At 36.5% G+C, this 17,029-nt stretch overlaps 1 protein-coding gene across 21 annotated transcripts in view; it reads right to left on the bottom strand.

Moving 5' to 3' along the window:
- Positions 1-17,029, bottom strand: part of LOC105482837 (zinc finger protein 644) — a 100,298-nt gene that overhangs the window by 73,423 nt on the left and 9,846 nt on the right. Inside the window, exon 1 of one of the 21 annotated variants that reach the window (XM_011743210.3) lies at positions 16,922-16,998. The exons of 19 other annotated variants lie outside the window; for them this stretch is intronic. The gene's annotated coding sequence lies outside the window, so the exon portion shown is untranslated. Of the gene's footprint in view, positions 1-16,921; positions 16,999-17,029 lie in introns of those variants that run through there. One more of the 21 variants, XM_071081340.1, reaches the window with a different exon arrangement.

Here is a 17,029-nt window from a genome sequence, read left to right as displayed (position 1 = left end):
CAAAAGAAGTAATCAATGGAGTGAAAAGACAACCTACAGAGTGGGAGAAAATATTTGCAAATCATGTATCTGGTAAGAGGTTAATATCCAAAATATGTAATATAACGAACTTGACAACAAAAAATTGACTGAATTTTAAAATGGGCCAAGTTTTTGAATGGACAATCCTCCAAAGACGGCATATAAAACAAGCATATGAAAAGATGCTCAGCCCAGTGTGGTGGCTCATGACTGTAATCCCAGCACTCTGAGAGGCTGAGGTGGGAGGATCGCTTGAGCTCAGGAGTTTGAGACCAGCCTGGGCAACATAGCAAGACCTTGTCTCTACTAAAAATTAAAAATAAGTAAAAAATAAACAGGTGTGGTAGCACACATTTGTAGTACCAGCCACTTGAGAGGTTGTGGTGGGAGAATCACTTGAGCCTGGAAAGTCAAAGCTGGAGTGAGCCATAATTGTGCCACTGCACTCCAGCCTGGGCAATATAGCAAGACCCTGTTTCAAAAAATATATAGTAAGAAAGAAAAGATACTCAACATCACCAGTCATCAGAAAATGCAAATCAAAACTACAAGTTATCACCTTACACCCACTAGAGGCTGTTATTTTTAAAAACCCAGGAAATAACAAGTGTTGGTGAGAATGTGGAGAAATTGGAACCCTTGGTCCACTGTTGGGGGAAATATAAAATGGTGCAGCCATTATGAAAAACATGACAGTTCCTCAAAACATTTGAAGTTAAATTACCATATGATCCAGCAATCCCACTTCTGGGCATATACACAAAGAATTCAAAGCAGAATCTCAAAAAGATATTTACATGCCCACGTTCACAACAGCATTATTCACAAGATCCAAGAGAAAGAAGAAACCCACTGTCCACCAATGTATAAACAGATCAACGGAATGTGTATACATACAATGGAATATCATGTAGCCTTAAAACAAGGAAATTGTATCACATGCTATAGCATGGATGAACCTCAATCTCCTCAAGGGCATTATAACTGAAATATGCCAATCACAAAAAGACAAATACTTTATGATTCCATCCATGAGGTACCTAACATAGTCAAAATCACAGAAAGTGGAATGGTTATAAAAGTCTATAACTTTTATAGTGAAATTAGTGTTTAACAGATACAGAGTTTCTCTTTTCCAAAGTGAAAAATTTCTAGAGACTTGTTACACAATGTGAATACACTTAACACTACTAGACTGTACACTTAAAAACAGTTAAGATGGTAAATTTACTGTTATGTGTTTTTTACCAAAATAAAATATAAATATGAAGAGTAGAAAGTACACGTAAGAGCCAAGGTGGAGTAACAGGAATTGGGTTTGCCCTCCTCCCTGAAAACATACGAAACAATAGTTTTCAGATATTAGACATTAGGCAACCCCTAAGGGTGAACCCTGAAAGGGAAATAAGGTGAGCAAACAACTGCCTGGAGAAAGTACAGATCCCTGCCCAAGGAAAGAGTATCTATGCAGAATCTGGTGGTAATCCTTGAGTTGAAGAGACTGAGCTAAAAGCCTAAAAAAGTCAACAGCTAAAGATCACAGGGCAGAGTACTGAAGAGAAGATAACTCCACAAACAAAGAACACTCCCAAGTATCTAGCTACATAATGATTAGAGCAACTCTGTGTGGAAACTATCCAAGCAAGGAAGAGTCACCCAAAAGGATGAAAGGGAATTGCCCTAGTCTCACACAGCACAATAGTACCTGTTCTCTTAAGAGTGGAAAATCTCCTAATTCACGTAACACCAGATAAAAAGGAGTCTTGCCTCAGTGGGAAAAGAAAGTAATCCTAAGCTATATGCTGTTAAAGAGACAGACCCCCAAAAAGGAACGTGGCAGAAAAGGAAGAATTACAAAGTGGCACCAGGAGAACTTTTGGGGGTGATGAATATATTCATCATCTTGTTTGTGGCCTCCTAAGTATATATATGTGTCAAAACTTTTCTCACTGTATACTTTATATATGTGTACTTTATTACATGTCAATTATATCTCAATAAACCTGCTTTTAACACCTTCAATAATAGAACAATCCAATTACAAAATAGGCAGAAGATTTGAAGCAGCACTTCGGCAACAATATATGAATGACAAGCATATCAAAAGATGCTCAGTATCATTTGTTACTGGTGAAATGCAAATTAAAGGCACAAAGAGGTATCACTACACAGTTGTAAGAATGGCTAAAATTAGTAAGACCAACCAAACCAAGTGTTGGTGAACAAGTAGAGGAACTAAAACTTTCATATATTCATATGAGAAGATAAAAAGGTACAATCACTTTGTAAAAGTTTCACCATTTCTTAAAACATCAAACATATATCTACTACAGGATCCAGTCACGGAGTGGAAACTCCTAAGTATTTGTCCAAATAAATGAAAGTATATGTCCACACAACGATGTATTAGTCCATTCTCACACTGCTATAAAGAACTACCTGAGACTGGGTAATTTATGAAGAAAAGAGGTTTAACTGACTCTCAGTTCCACAGGCTGTATAGGAAGCATAGCTGGGAGAGGCCTCAAGAAACTTGCCATCATGGCAGAAGATGAAGGGGAAGCAAGCACATCTGTCTTACCATGGTGGAGCAAGAGAATAAGAGTGAAGGGGGGAAGTGTTAAACACTTTTAAACAACCACATCTCGTGAGGACTCACTCACTACCACAAGAACAGCAAGGGGGAAATCTGTCCCCATGATCCCATCACCTATCTCCAGGTCCCTTCTCCAACACTGGGAATTACAATTCAACATGAGATTTGGTAGGGACACAGAGTCAAACCATATCAAACGATTTGTATACAAATGTCTATACCATCCTTATTTGTAATATTCAAACACTGGGTGAAAAATGTCCATCAACATGTGAATCCTTACACTATATACCTGCAACAGAATATGTAGGACTGAACTAATGATACATGCAACATGAATGAACCTCAAAAAAAATACGTTGAGTAAAAAACAAACAAAAAAAAACTCCAAACAAAAAGAGTACATACTGCATGTGTTGATTTATGTAAAATTCCAGAATATGCAAATTACCTTATAAATTACCTAAAGCAGATAAGTCACTGTCTGGGCAAACAGGAGGAGTACCAACAGGCATAAGCATACTTTTTGAAAACTAAAGGGTATGTTCCTTATCTTGAATGATTTCATAGGTGTATACAGACGTCAAATCTGTTCAAATTGTTTACTTTAAATGTGATTTTTTAATATGTCAATTGTACTTCAACAAATCTGTTAAAAATTCACAGCATACAAGGAATAGAAAAAAAGTAAATCTCAAAGTTAGAATAATAAATGAACACCAAAATAAGTCATTTATGACCCCAAAAAAAGATATAAATGAATCACCTTTGAACAACTGCTAATTTACCAACATCTACTTACAATTGGTAATTCAGTGTATAAACAATGCTTCCAAAATCTCATCAGACCTGACTTATGAAACAAATACAGCAAAGAGTAATCTGGACTACTGGACAGATTGATATACAAAATTTGTACCTGCCCCAATTTCTATATGCAAACAATTCTTACTGAAATATAGTGAGTTCAGAACTAAACACTGAAAATTAATCTAATTTTACCAACTGAAACAAAAAGCCCAATTGTGAAAATAGCCCAATTCTGTTTCACCTCATTATCCATGTATTTGGCAAGGAAGTTTTGTAGTTTCTCTCTTTAAGAGGTGGTCTGCCAGTTGCAGTGGCTCATGCCTATAATCCCAGCACTTTGGGAGGCCAAGGCAGGAGGATCACTTGAAGCCAGAAGTTCAAGACCAGCCTGAGCAACACAAGGAGACCCTGCCTCTACAAAAAATACAAAAATTAGCCAGGTGTGGTAGTGCACGTCTATGGTCCTAGCTACTCAAGAGGCCAAGGCAGGAGGATTGCGTGAGCCCAGGAGTTCGAGGTTACAGTGAGCTACGACTGTGCCACTGCATTCCAGCCTGGGCAACAGAGCAAGACCCTGTCTCTTAAAAAATAAAAAGAAAAAAGAAGTAGTGTCCTCTCCTTGACCTCTTAAATCTGGGATTGACCTTATAAGAAACACCAGTGGAATCCAGCAGATGTCACAGTTTGCCAGTTTTGAGCTTAGGCCTCAAGAGATATTGTATACTTCTGCTCTCTGTTTCAAAACCTTGCCACCACCATGATAGCAAGCTAACTCTCATCTGCTTCAGGATGGGGGGGTAACCCAGATGTCACAGCATACCCTAGACCAAACTACAGCCAACTCAATATAGGCCATCCTAGATCAACCTTATGGCCAGTCAATGCTCAAATATATGAGAGAATCCAGCCAAGAGAAGCAGAGCCACCTTCCTGACCTGCTGGTAAATGCAGATTCATAAATGAGCCCAGTCAAGACCAGAAACGCCGCCTAGCTGACGCACAGACTTTTTCTAACAATATATGTTTATTGATTTAAACCACACCAAGTTTCAAAGTAATTTGTTACACAATAATAGTTAACTGACAGGGCAACTCTATCTTAACAATACTATAAGAAATTTTTCTTAGCCCTAGGAGTTACTTTATATTAACATTTGATTTAGGTCTCTTAACTTTTGAAGACAAGGGGGGAATAAAGGACCAAATCTATTTCATTCTTTTATTAGCAGTAACTCTACAAGACATTCTGTCACAAAATTTTTCAAACTCAGAGATATATAAACTGACCAAAATCATTATTGTAAGTAATGTCACCACTCAATTATAATTTTTTGTGAAATATTGTTCCTACACAACTTTACTGGATCCAGCAATACAGTGAAATTTTTCAGGACACTCCAAAATCTATAAAAACTGTTATAGAGCAATCTTCTATCTCTAACATTACCTCTATTTTTACTTAATAGTAACCTTAATTTTCCTATAGGGACACATTCTTACTCAACTATTACAGTGGCCCCAATCCTAGGCACCTGAATGGAAGGATAAACAAGTGACTCTCAGGCTGATCAGATTACCCTGTTCTCCTAGCACAGTAATTTGTTCATGGATGGGACTATATCCAGAAATGGGAGATACAGAATGCTTCTTAATACATTTGCAAAAACTATTGGGAAAGTGTCGCTTGAATCCTCAGCAGAAACAGCTACGAGAATGATGTAAGTTAGAGCAGCCAGTGGCTATCTTTGCCACACTTCATGGAGAGAACATGTTTAGGAATGAAACTACTATGGAAGAAATCCAAGCCAAAAATAGAGACATCATCCTATAGATACCTTATGCACCCATCCATCCTTCAATCACTACAATTTAATTAAAGTAATCACAGAATGCTAGAGACCCCACAAGAACACAAAAATTATCTCTGGAGAAAGATAGTATCACCCTAGGGCTCGGTGTTTAGGCCTGAGAAAACAGCGGAAATTTAAATTGGAAAAACACGGCAGTCAGAGAACCAGAGGGGTGAAACAAAAATTCTAGGTATAAACTTTGCCCAAATCATTGGATGACTGATAAACCAGTAGGCACAGAGAAGACCTGAAGGGACTGAGGAAAAAGTAGGCAGAAACTAGAAAGAATGATGCTACACTTGAAAATAGCACTGTTATTACTGAGTTTGTTGCCTTTCAACAGAGTGCATTCCCCAACTATGCAGTGTAGGTGGCAGGAAGCTGCAGCTCTACAAGGTTGAAGTGTTAGTGAAGGTTAGAAGCTCCGCAGAACAGCTGGAAATTAGTAAAATTCCAAGAAGCAAGAAAACCACAGCGCAAAATCAGACTATAATCTCCACAAATTTTTGGGTAACAACCAACTTACTCACTGGGAGACCCCCAAGAAGCCAGGCCAAAAAAGCAGCAATGGAAAGCTAGAAGAGAGCAGAGATGGCCACAGCTGCATACATCAGGGGAGACCAAGTTTGCAGTATGGGCCCAGGTAAGTTAACTACCTACCTTAAAAAAAAAGACCAACAATTCTAAGAACATTAACTGAATCTAAAACATATCCATAACGTGCAGGCAAAAAATAACATGATAGGCAAAGAAAGAGGAAAATGTGACCCAGACTCAGGAAAAAAGAAAAGTAAATCAACAGATACTGATTCTGCATCTACCTGAATTAATTCAAAGCAGTTATTCTAAGTATGTTACAAAAATTAAAAGAAAATATGTTCAAACAATTGACAGAAACTTAAAAAAAGAAAAAACTGAAAAATACAATAACCAGAATAAAAAATTCATCAGATGACTCAACAGAAGATTAGAGATAGCAGAAGAAAGAATTGGTGAGTCTGAAGACAGGGAAACAAAACCGTCTAATCCAAAGAACAGAAAGTAAAATGACTAAAGAAAAATAAACAGATCCTAAGAGACCAGTAGGACACTATCAGGCAGTCCAACATATGTAAATCAAGTCCCAAAAAGAAAGGAATGAAACGAGCATAAAAAAATTTTTGTTGAAGAAACAACGGCAAAAACATTTCAAATTCAGTAGAAAATACTGACTTAACAAATCCAAGAATCTCAACAAACCCAAGCAGAATATACAGAGCCACATATGCATACATATCATAGTCAAGCTGCTGAAAGCCTAAGAGAAAACATTGACAGCAGCCAAAGAAAAATGACTGGTTAACATATCAAAAACAACAATACTATTAATGGTTGATCTATCAGAAAAAATGGAGACACTGAAACAACATCTTCTATATCCAATGATACTATCCTTCAAAAATGAGGTGAAAAAAATTTATTTTCAGAAAACAAAAATTGGGTTTGTGGCCGGCAGAGAAAACCAACAACTAGAGTTTTAAAAGGGGGAGGGGAAGGAAAGTAGTAACAACACTAAATCAAAAATATGACATCAGAGGCTCAGAGCCCTCATCAGAACCTGACCATGTTGGCACTCTGATCTCAGACTTCCAATCTCCAGAACTGTGAGAAACAAATTTCTGTTGTTTGTAAGCCACCCAGTCTATAGTACGTGTTACAGTAGCCCAAACTAAGACACAGACAAGAATACTGCACCCAAAAAATTGCAGCATACACATTCTTTCCAAAGACACACAAAACATTTATAAAACTTGGCAATAAACATAGTAAAAGGTACTCAGTCACACTGGGAATCAGGGAAACGTAAAATAAAAATCACTATGAGATAACCCTACATATTCTCTAGAATAACAGAAAATATTTGCCAACTATATACTTAACAAAAGACTCATATCTAAAATATTTTAAAACTCCCAAAATTCAACAGTAGAATATAAGCAAAAATTTCAGAACAAAGACCTTCGAAAATCATCTCCTCCATAAAACCAGCAAGATCACTGGCAAAAACTGTGAAAATCAACATTCTGTGAACTCTGGAAATTAGCCACAGGCTTGGAGCAATCTAGGAAGAGTGATAAATGGCTGAATCTTATTTGGGAAGACCAGTACACTTTAAGGCATTTCATCTTCCCCTATTCCCATCCTCCCCCATAGCTGGGTAGTGGCTTTGAAAATTAGCAGCCTGGGGGATCAGGCCCAGTGGCTTATGCCTATAATCCCAACTACTTGAGAGGCTGAGGTGGGGAGAACTGCTTGAGCCCAAGTGCTTGAAACCAGTCTGGGCAACATGGTAGTACTCCACCTCTAAATAATGTTTAAAAATTAGTCAGGCATGTTGGCATGCATCTGTAGTCCCTGCTACTCACAAGGCCGAAGCCAGAGGATCAGTTGAGTCCACGACTTTGAGGCTGCAGTGAGCTATGACCACGCCACTGCACTCATTATTTAACATGTCTGGTGGTCTCCTGGAAAGCTCTACTCCCAAAGCTACTTTAATTTGACCTGACTCAGCACTTATCTAGTATAAAAAGCTTCCCCTAATACCCTAGGACAACCAAAGGACATTTGTCAAAAAGAGGTAACTGTTTCATATCGCAGCTGGCTGAGGGAGAGAAGAACAACTGAGGCAAACAGTAGACTAAAATCTTTAAAAAGAAAAGCTGGGGGCTTTATAAAGCTCCATCATATTCCTGAGACTATAGAAAGCCACATGTACAGAAAGGGCTGTACACATGCCGAGTAAAGACCTAAGTGCTCACCTCTAGCTAAACTTGAGGCTCTGCACAAGCAGGAACTAAAGAGTAAGGCAGAGTTGTAAACTGCCTGGTTAAGTGTTGAAGGAGTGTCCCAACACACACATAACTTCAACAAAAAGATGTATAGCTCCCAGGCATTTAAGGAAATCTCTGTCCAATCATTAGCTGACCACTAAGCCAACTGAGCAGAGATTTCAGTGCCTACGTGTGACAAAGAATACAGATTAATTTATAGAATTAGTTTCGAAAAAAATCACTAAAATAACAACACTGGCGCAGAGAGGAGAGGAGAATCTGATTATCAGAGTTGTGACATTATTTTAAATGTGCAGTATTCAACAAAAAATTACAAGATATAAAAAAAAAGAAGAAGGAAGTGCGGTTCATACACATGGAGAGAGAAGCAGTCCACAAAACTGTCCCTGAGGAAACCCAGACATAGCACTGACTAAACCAGACAATGTTTTAAAATCAGCTACTTTAAGCGTATTCAAAGAACTAAAAGAAACCCATGTCTAAAGAACTGAAACTATGAGAATATCAATAAAAGATAAAAAATTATAACAAAAAAAATTGTGGAATTGAAAAGCACAATAACTAAAATGAACAATTCACTAGAAAAGTCAGCAAACCTGAAAACAGATCAATTGAGATTATCCAGTGTGAGGAGCAGAAAGAAAACAATTTTAAAAATGCATAGGGCCTACAATACCTGTGAGACAACATTAAACATACCATCGTATACATAATAGGAGTTTCAGAAGAGAGGGGAGATAAGAATGAGGCAGAAAGAGCATTTGAAGAAATGTGACTAAAAATTCCCCCAGTTTGATGAAAAACATTAACCTAAACATCCAAAAAAGCACAAGGAATTACACAGAGGATAAACCCAAAGAGATCTACACCTTAGACACATCATCCTAAAACTGCTGAAAAAGGAAGAGAGAATCCTAAAAGAAGCAAGAAAGAAACAACTTGCCACAGACAAACATCTTTAGTAACATTAACAACTAATTTTTAATGAGAAACCATGGAGGCCAGATGGCAATGGTGTCAAAGTACTGAAAGAAAAAGACTCTCAACCATGAATTCTACAACTATTTTTCATAACAGAAGGAGAAATTAAGACATTTACAGATTTAAACAAATACTGAAGAGTATCCCTCAGGTTGAAATGAAAGAGCACTAGATAGCAGGCTGAATCCATCTGAAGAAATAAGGAGTATGGTGAAGGTAACTACATAGGTAAATATAAAAGACAGTATAATTGTTTTCTCTCTGTGACTTTTTCTTCTCCCGATTTAAAAGGTATAAAAGGATGTATGTATGGCAATAATAGCACGAAGGAAGGAGAGGGAACAGAGCTATATAGGAGCAAACTTTTTGTATATTATTAAGATTAACAGTATTAATTTCAACTAGAATAAAATTAAGTTGTTAATTATAATTCCCAGAGCAACCACTACAAAAATGAATTAAAAATATACAGTACAAAACAAGTGATTCAAGTAATACACTTGAAAATATCTATTTAACACAAAAGGCAGTACTAGAGGACTAGAGGAATAACCACCCCCAAAAACAATGAGATATATAGAAAACAAAGAGCAAAACAGCAGATGTAAATTCCACTTTATTGGTAATTATGTTAAATGCAAATTAATCAGGCACTCCAATCAAAAAGCACATACTGGCAGAATGGGTAAAAAACATAATCCAATTATATACTGGCTATAAGAGACACACTTGAGATTAAACAGATACAAATAAACTGAAAGTAAAAGATCAAAAATGTTATAGCATGCAGAAAGCAACCAAAAGAGAGCTGATGCAGCTATTCTCGCAGCAGAAACAATAGACATTAAGACAAAAAATTGTTACTAGAAACAGAGAATGTTTTGTAATAACAAAAAGGTCAATCCATCAAAATTACATGCCACTTATAATCATGTGCACAGCTAATAAGAGAACCCCAAAATATATGAAGTAGAAACTGACAAAATTGAAAGGCAGAATTCAAAAATAATAGTTAGAAACCTTAGTACTTCACATTCAATAATGGATAGTATAGACAGAAGATCAAGGAAATAGAAGACTTGAACACTATAAACTCTACAAAACGCTCCACCTAACGACAGCAGAATAAGGAATGTTCTTTAGTATGTACTATGTGTTAGGCCATCAGATAAGTGTCAATAAATTTTAAAGGAATAAAAATCACAGAGAGTATGTTCTCTGACCACAATGGAATGAAACTAGAAATCAATACCAGAAGGAAATTTGGTAAATTAATATGTGGAAATTAAGCAACAAACATCTAAGTAACCAGTAAGCCAAAGAAGAAATTGCACTGGAAATCAGAAAATATGTTGAGATAAATAAAAACAAAAACACAACATACTAAAACTTATGGGATGAAGTAAATGCAATGCTTATTATAGGGAAATTTACAGCTATATATGCCTACATTAAAAAAGAAGGTCTTAAATCCACAACCTAACTTTCTATCTTAAGAAATTAGGAAAAGACAAACTAAGCCCAAAGCAGGCAAAAGAAAAAAAAAAATAAAGAACACAGCAGAAATAGAGAACAGAAAAAAAGTAGAGGGGAAAAAAAAAAATCAATGAACCCAAAAGTTAGTTCTTTGAAAAGAACAAAATTGACAAACCTTCAGCTAAACTAAGAAAAGATTCAAATCACTACAGTGAGGAATGGAAAAGGAGTCATTACTACCAACCTTATATTAATAAAAAGGATTATAGAAGAACACTATGCAACTGTATGCCAACAAATTACATAGTGCAGATGAAATGGACAAATTCCTAGAAAAACCCAAACTGTTGAAACTGACTGAAGATGACACAGGAAATCTGAATAGACCTAAATCAAGTAGAAAGAACTTCCCACAAAGAAAAGTCCAGGACCTAGCCAACCACGGTGGAGAGCACCTGTAGTCCTAGCTACCTGAGAGGCTAAGGCAGGAGGAGAGATCATTTGAGCCCCGGAGTTCGAGGTTGCAGTGAGCCAAGATTGTGCATTGCACTCCAGCCTGGGCAACAGAGCAAGACTCTGTCTCATAAAAACAAACAAACAATCCATGACCAGACTGCTTCCCTGGAATCTGGGGAACATTTCAAGAATTAACACTATTCCTTCTCAAACTCTTTCAAAAAATAGGAGGGAACACTTACTAACTCATTCCTATGAGGCCAATATTGCCCTCATACCAAAATCAGATAAAGTTATCATAAGAAAACTACCAACAAATATCCCTTATAAATTAAATCAGAAAAGTCCTTTTTTTTTTTTTTTTCCTCTAAAGACACACCATCTAGATCCCTTCATCCTCCTGTCCCAAGCCGAACTGGTTACTCTTCAGACCTCCTGTACAGCACTATCCTTGAATCTCCCTTCATAATCATCCTAGAAATTCTCTTTACTCTTCTCCTGTACTGCATCCTATTTCCCGGATCCCCCTCTTTTTAGTTATCCCATCACTTTGATGGAGCCTGTGCCTTTTAGTAACTTCCTGATATGGCACTTTTGAAGTAAAGATTCTAACAACCTCATACGTTTCATATTTTTAGCCTCCTACCACACTTGATAGATTGGTATAGAATGAAGAGTTTGGAAATAACTTCCCTTCAGGATTTTGAAGGTATTATTCCATTACTGATTACTCTCCAATGCTACCTATTTCTAATCCCTCCTTTGTGCTCCATTCCCGAAAGCTTTCTTGATCTTCCCTTTATTTCTGGTGTCTGAAATTTCACCATGATATATCTTGATGTTCTTTTTTTCAGTCACCATGTTGAGCATTCATGAGCCCTTTCACTGTGGAAATTCACATAATTTCTTCCATTTTCTCCCTTTTTTTTTTTTTTTTTTTTTAAAGACAGTGTCTCCCACTGTTGCACAGGCTGGAGTGCAGGAGCGCCACCTCAGCTCACTGCAACCTCTGCCTCCCAGGTTCAAGCGATTTGCTCAGATTACAGGTGCATACCAACACGCCCGGCTAACTTTTGTATTTTAGTAGAGACAGGGTTTCACCATGTTGGCCAGGCTGGTCTTGAACTCCTGACCTCAGGTGATCCGCCCACCTCGACCACCCAAAGGGCTGAGATTACAGGCATGAGCCACCGCATCCAGCCAATTCTTACTTTTCATATGTTGAACGTGCATGCAAGTGTGATCCTCTAGTTTTCTTATTTTCTCCCACTTTACAACTCTTTTTGTCCTCCTCTGTGAGCGTTTTCTCAACTTTATCTTCCAACCTTCTAATAAGAATTTAATATTCTGAATTTCCAATTATTCTATGAAGTGTTTCATATTCTAAATTTCTAGAAGCTCTTCTTTTCTGGGCACTGCTTTTTCATAGCATCCTTTCTTGTTTCAAAGATGCAGTATCTACTTCTGAAGAAATCAGTAACTTTTTATAAAAACTTGTCTTCTTCTTAAAGTATTTCCATTTCCCTCTTCTCTTTCATATTAAGGTTATCCTCAAATATTTGGTGATCCTTAATCTCATATTTAAGGTTGAGGCATTTAAAAGTTGCCTAGAGATTCTGTCTTAATGAGGAGACATACTGTAGGATTATCCATCTGGGCCACATCTGTTATCAGTTAGACATTTTTCCTCATCTCATCAGTTTGCTGTCACAGGATGAATCTTTTAATCTCACAGCTAGATGGGGCAAGAACTTGTCAGCCAGTATTCTCCGAACTGGGAGGGAAAAAGAGATTGGGAATAACTCTCAGATCAACATGTAGATTTTCATGTAATTCTCTCTGTTTTCCAGTATGATGCCCTTAACCTGAACTGTGCTTACTGTTCTCAAGTACAGAGATCCTCAGGTTGAACGTCAAAGAAGAAAACTTGGATGAGGCAGGAGTCCCTTTCCTGGAACCATCAGTGTTGCTCACTTGTTACACAGACTTTTAGACAATTCCTTCAGAGGTCCCTGCAGACACCAATTCCTGAAGCATTCCAGGGCCCTACAGCACCAGTTCTAGACTAATTCTAGGCCTTCTCCACTGACAGCAGAAGGTTCAGCTTTCTCTCATCTACAAACAAATGGAGATAGGGCTATTCTCAAGAACTATGGAGCCATACACAGGTATTAAAAAGCGACTACTTAAGCAAGCAACTCAGAGCAGCATTTTCAGAAAAGCTTCCTATACCACTAGTTCATCAGGATAATCAGAAAACAGCTGATAGTTCTGCTGACATTCATTTTCACCCATACTATCATACAGAAACCTCATTTTTCAGAGATGTAGATGAAATCTCTAGGTCCCAGTGATAGTAGGGAGCAACCCACTGTATTTTGCTTTAGCTGATCTGCCTCATCAGATAACTTGGACAAAGTGAAACATACCTCCTGATTTTACCACGTTCCCAAAAACCTCACTATTAATGTCTTTACTTGCTGCAGTTAAATGGTAAGTAATAATTGCGCAGATGAAGGTGATTCATAAATAACCAAGGTTGAAAAGCACAGTAGAAAGACAAAAAACTGACGGCAGAAATAACGGAAGGCTGTGTGCCCAAAGTTGGAAAGGACTTCATCAGTACTGACCATCAGAATAAAAAGGCTGGTCTCAGTAGCTCACAACTGTAATCACAGCACCTTGGGAGGCCAAGAGCACTGCTTGAGCCCAAGAGTTCAAGACCAGCCTGGGCAACAAAGTGCGACCCGTCTCTACAAAATAGTAATAATAAAAGAAAGAAAAGAATGGCTTATGAGAGCTTGGGCAACACCTGTTGGAAAGGAGCGAAGGGGAAAGACTTAGTGCCAGCAGAGAACTACTGCATACTAAATCCTAAAAGCTTAATTTAACTGTGACAATGTTTAAAATGTAAATGTTAAGCTAAAACATGGTATCTTAAAACTCTAAAACTATTAGTTCCCAAGCTTCTGTTCTATTTCCTAACTCTTAAAAAAAAAAAACCACGAGGATTTAAAAAATTGTATTACTTTTATAATTTTTCCTGTTTTTCTAATTCTATTTTAAAAATGACCTTTACCCATTATAAAACATAATGTACATTCAATTTAGGAATTATTAAAAACCCTACATCTTAAGAACATTATTTTCCTATAAAAGCAGAGTATTCCCAAATGTTCCTATATTTTAAAACAAGTGTCTACTTAAAAACAAATATAAATACGTAGTACTCATTGTTAATTTTTATTATTTCCTGTTTTCCCACCAGCTCCAATGCAAATTATAATGTCTCTTAGGCCATGAATAAAATATAGAATTTTAACTCAAAATTGAGCATACAAGTTCTTACCAGTTACCTTAAATATTCTTTACTTAGGAAAACACCATTATAGCATAACTTTCTTGGTTTTCAAAATAAACTTAACAGAAAAAAAAGTCCAAGCCAGTTTTTTTTTTTTTTTAAGAGAAAGGCCTACCTCAATTAGTGCTAGTAAGTCATATGCAAACTCTATCTCCATTTATTTTGAATATCAGAAGATAATAAAATTCTCATTCTTATTTTAGCTCTGTACTACAAACTGAGGAGCCACAATATTTGATTTGACTTATTTAAAACTACATATCCTTACTCTTAATATACCCTTCCCACTCACCAAGATAATAAACACTAACTGGCCTTCCTCACTTCAATCTCCTCTCCAATCATGCTGTATCTGGCTGCTAATCATATTTCTTCATGTAATTCTGTTCAATGATCTTCAGAACTCCTTATTTCCAATTTCTAATCCAAACTTCTTTAGATCCCTCCAGCTCATGCCACAATCTTATTTTTTACTATATTCGTTTAAAATAGACTCTAACCAAGGAAAATGCATGCATTCCACAACTCTCATGTCTGTGCTTTTTTTTTTTTTTCCCCTGAGCCGCAGTCTCACTCTGTCACCCAGGCTGAGTGTGGTGGCACAATCTCAGCTCACTGCAACCTCTACCTCCCAGGTTCAAGTGATTCTCCTGTCTCAGCCTCCCGAGTAGCTGGGATTGCAGGCACCCACCACCACACCTGGCTAATTTCTTTTTTTTTTTTTTTTTTTTTTGTATTTTTAGTAGAGACTGGGTTTCACTATGTTGGCCAAGCTGGTCTCAAACTCCTGACCTCAGATGCTCCACCTGCCTCAGCATCCCAAAATCTCTGCACTTTTTTAACATGCTCTTCCCCCTAGCTGTTATTCCCTTCCCTTTTCACCAACCTATACGTACCACTTCTTCAAAATCTAGGTTAAAGAATTATTTTTGTCAAGAAGCTTTATTAATTAATCTTATTACAGATTTTATTTTGTCAGCTCAGTAATTTAAATGTTTCACAGTTAAGTACTCTTCAAGTTATATCTTAGATCATGAGCTCTTTGGAGTAGACGCCATATCCTGTGCTCTGTATATGTGCATCCCTACTCCTAGTGAAGCATTAGCTGAATTTTGTATGACAACTAACCCAGTTAAATAAAACATGTGAAAACTGGGGGAAATACAACCAGACAGACAAGACTTTTCTGAATACAAAAAAACTGAAATCTCCCAAAACTAAATTCAAATGTAACATTCATTTTTGTCAAAACAACATGTAAACATAGAACACAAACTTGAGTGTATTTTTTCCTACATACATTAGTTCTGAAGATGATAATTAAGAAAATTCTAATTGTTTTATGTTAGTGATTTTCTAAATCTAGCCCCCAAAAGCTGTTATGTATAAAGTCTCAATATTTTGGAGATAATAATCATATAGTTTTTTTAATGTCTAATTTAACCAATTTGCTTTAGCCTTTTATACTTCACAAAAGCTACAATAAGAAAAGTTGACAGGCGAGATTTTATTATTTCTTCAAGACAAATACTAAAATCCTTGGAGCAAGAGTATATTAAACAAATTTATTACAAATTCCAAAAGACAAAACTTCTTTATATAGAGTAAATATTTTCATTTATAAACTCAAGAGCATTCGCAATCCAAATGTTAATGAGAAAGTCTTTTCATATCCATTTCTGCACAATTTACATATTCATTCTTCAAAACTAGATATACTAGAATGTGAAGACACATTTTTTATTATTATGTACTTTTAACAACTTTATTATAATACACATTTCAGAAAAAAATTCTTTATCTGCAAAGCACCAATTTAATATTTCTATACTACAATAAGGTTTCTACTATTCAGTATTTACAAAAAATAATGCTACAACTATTAATTCCATTTGGGGAAAAAAACTGATTCAAGCACTAAAAGTAAAAACCATGATGAACAATTCTATTTCAGTTTTCCATTTATAAAGTCTCCTACATGGGCTTTAACCATTCACACTTGTAAGCAACTGTCCATAAGGTAACATTCTAGTTATATTCTACTTTTCTGTTGGACAGGTTAGATACCTACCTATAAAAAAAAAAGTACACCTATTTATTCCTACTTCTAAAACTAAAATCAGAAATACCCATATACCTTAATAAGCAACCTAAAATGCCTAATAGCTAACTGATAAAATGCCTGGAAGCTACTATCAAAGAGGCTCCAAAAACCGTTATATAAGGAGGCAATCCACAACCTCCTCCACCTACTTCCTGGCTATATGCCTAGAGAACACTGTAATGACAGCAAGCCAGGCAACTATATTATCGGTGGAGGCAACTCAAATCTCTGCATTCTAAACAAAATATCAAGTCATAAAACTAATGTCTAAAGGAGTACTATTATGAACACTAAGAAGCACCTCTTTGATTTTGTCACTGGGGGGAAAAAAGGGCCATAGTACCAAATTTCACCTGATTTACCTCCCAATTCATAACAACGCCAAACAAGGAGAGAAGAAAAGAGAGATGGATTCAAGCATCAATTCTCACTAACCTTGGGAAGGAGAACAAATATGCCATAAGAAGTTCAGAAACAAAAACTCCAGCCCGGGCAACATGGTAAAACCCCGTCTCTACTACAAAAAAAAAAAAAAAAAAATAA

This window comes from Macaca nemestrina, chromosome 1 (assembly GCF_043159975.1).
Source record: "Macaca nemestrina isolate mMacNem1 chromosome 1, mMacNem.hap1, whole genome shotgun sequence".
Lineage (NCBI taxonomy): Eukaryota > Metazoa > Chordata > Mammalia > Primates > Cercopithecidae > Macaca > Macaca nemestrina.
The sequence above is the reverse complement of the archived record's forward strand: the minus strand, read 5'-3'. Positions and strand labels throughout refer to the sequence as shown.